The sequence below is a fragment of the Choloepus didactylus genome, chromosome X (genome assembly GCF_015220235.1).
Source record: "Choloepus didactylus isolate mChoDid1 chromosome X, mChoDid1.pri, whole genome shotgun sequence".
NCBI lineage: Eukaryota > Metazoa > Chordata > Mammalia > Pilosa > Megalonychidae > Choloepus > Choloepus didactylus.
The window spans coordinates 172,763,446-172,766,482 of record NC_051334.1 but is presented as its reverse complement, the minus strand read 5'-3'; the positions used below and the strand labels follow the sequence as shown (position 1 = coordinate 172,766,482).

Here is a 3,037-nt window from a genome sequence, read left to right as displayed (position 1 = left end):
AGAGTGGTATATGGGGAAAAGTGCACCTATTGCAAACTATGGGCTATAGTTAACAGTAATATTTTAATATTCTTTCACCTACAGTAACAAATTATCACACTAATGCTAAGGGTCAATAATAGGGTGAGATAAAATGTATGGGATGTTTTGGATTTTTTTCTTTTTTCTTTTTTTGGAGTAAGGAAAATGTTCTAAAATTGACTGTGGTGGTGAATGCACAACTACATGATAACACTGTGAGTCATTGAATACACTGGATGGATTGTATGGGGTATGACTATACCTCAATAAAATTGCATTAAAAGAAAAAAACATGAGACACCATTTCACACCCTTTAGAATGGCTGATGTTTTTAAAAATGGAAAATCAGTGTTGGAGAGGATATGGAGAAATAGGAAAACTCATTCATTGCCAGTGGCAATGTAAAATGGTGCAACCACTGTGGAAGACAGTTTGGCAGTTCCTCAGAAAGCTAAGTATAGAAATACCATACGACCTGGCAATCCCACTAGTAAGTATATATCCCAAAGACTTGAAAACAGGGACTTGAAGAGATATTTGCACATCTATGTTCATAGCTGCATTATTCACAATTGTCAAAAGATTGAAGCAACCCAGGTGTCCATCCCCACCAATGAATGACTAAATAAAATGTGTTATATCCTTAGAATGGAATATTCAGCCATAAAAAGGAATGAAGTTCTGATACATGGGACAACATGGATGAACCTTGAGACATCTTGTTGAGTGAAATAGGCCAGACACAAGATAACAAATACTGTATGAGGTCACTGATTTTAAACAATTAGAATAAGTGAATTCAGAGTCAGACACTGGATTATAGGCTACCAGGAGATGGGGTGGGGATACAGAATGGAAAGTTAAGGCTTGTAATGTACAGGGTTCCTATTTGGAATGATGGAAATGTTTTGGTAATGGATTGTGGTGATGGTAACACAGTGCTGTGAATGCAATTAACAGCACTGAAATATATATCTGAAAGTGATTAAAAGGGGAAATGTTAGATTGTATATCCATATACAGGATAAAAAATTTTTTAAAAAAAATTCATGGAGGCTTGGGGCCACCATCCTGGTTGGAGGCAAAGCAGCAGCGGCTCCTATCAGGGGGACAGCAGGTCCTGAGCTACCAGTGCTGCCCTTCCCCTGACCCCAGCCCTAACCTGAGTGGAGCTGGAGCATGAATGTGTCCCACCATCACCCTCACCCTCACTTCCTGCACAAAAGCAGGAAAGGCTATTGTTTCTCGACAGTGGACATGACCCAAACTCAGATTGAGAGCTTGTTCTCAGCTTTCCCAAAGCTTATGAACACTGGAAAACAGCATCTGTGTTGATACAGAGAGCATAAGATATGTCTAGCATCTAGCAGCCTATGGGAAAGGTGTACATGGTCCTGATCACTGCCAAAAACAGCAACATTTTAGAAGATCTGGAGACCCTAAGGCTCTTCTCAAGAGTGATCCCTGAATGTTGCTGAGCCTTCTTAGAGGAGAATGAAATACTGAACACTGCTTTGATTTGATTTTTGCTTTTCATGAAATTGTTGCCCTGGGATACTGGGAGAACCTGGCACTGGTCAGAACCTCCACAGAAATGGATTCTCATGAGGAGAAGGTGTTCAGAGCTGTCAGAGAGACAAAAAAAAAAACCGTGATGCCAAGGCTGATATGTGGTAAAGCAAAGGAATTACAACAGGCTCAAAGAGATGCAGAGAGACAGGGCAAGAAAGCACCAGGATTTGGAGGATTTGGAAGCTCTGCTATATCTGAAGACAGCACAGCTGCCATGATCACAAAGACCATCATTGAAACTGATAAACCAAAAGTGACACCTGAACTAGCAAAGCTTTGAAACTTGGAGTCAAAGGAAAGGAAGTAGATAACTTTTTGGACAAATTGAAATCTGAAGGTGAAATAATCATGTCCTCCACTATGGGCAAGCATACCTCTGATGTAACCAAAGTGGCATGTTCCACCTAATAATATGGAAAGTGTGCATAGGAAGATTGAGGAAAAGATCACACTAACCTATGGACGAGATGGAGGATTACAGAATATGGAGTTGCATGGCATGATTGTGCTTAGAATCTCAGATGATAAATTTTGCCAAATTTGTCTTCATATGGGAAAATGAAGATAAGAACAGAGTGCAGCTACAAACCCATCCAAATGTGGATAAAAAACTTTTCACTGCAGAATCTCTAATTGGCCTGAAGAATCCAGAGAAATCATTTCCAGTCAACAGTGACACTGGGTGCTAAAGAGGAGAGTACAAACCACAGAGGATCTTTTATTCCACTGAAAATTAATTGCTGGCCCTTGGAAAGTGAAAATGGCTGTGATGTCAACATAGAACTTGAACTACAAGAAGATAATTTAGAACTGAATGACATGATTATCACCATCTGACTCCTGTCTCGTGCTGGTGCACCTGTGATTGGTGAGATGATGGTGACTATTGACATGACAATTGACAAAATACCTTGGAGTGGTGCCTGCCAGAGATTGATGCCAAAAATAAGAGTGGCAGCCTGGAGTTCAGCATTGCTGGGCAGCCCAATGACTTCTTCCCTATCCAAGTTTCCTTCATCTCTAAAAACATTACTATAACATGCAGGTTACCATTGTGACCCAGGAAGATGGAAACAGCCATGTAAGGTTTTCCATGGAGACCACTTTCCTAGTGGTTAAGTATGAAATCCCGTAATACCAAGAAAAGGGAACCAAAAAGGAAAATTTTAAAATTAATAAAGAAGAAGCCAACAGTGGCTGAAGAGTTTTTTTCCAAACCTACAAGCCATTTGGAGACCCGTTTTTTTTTTTTTTTTCCTGATACAGTGCACGATTCTCTACACGCAAGGACCCTCAACTCACCCCCAATGTTTCAGTATCACAGAGACATTTTTTTGGCAAAGAAATGACACAAGCATAAAGGGAAAGGCTGCTGATTTCTTTGGCAGATCTTACTGCCCAGCAGGAAAGCAAGCTCTCCAGACAATGCCCCCGGTTAAATAC

At 40.4% G+C, this 3,037-nt stretch overlaps 1 pseudogene; it reads left to right on the top strand.

The window, feature by feature from the left end:
• Positions 1 to 1,205: 1,205 nt before the first annotated feature.
• Positions 1,206 to 2,729, top strand: LOC119522472 (annotated as a pseudogene).
• The last annotated feature ends 308 nt before the right edge of the window (positions 2,730 to 3,037 follow it).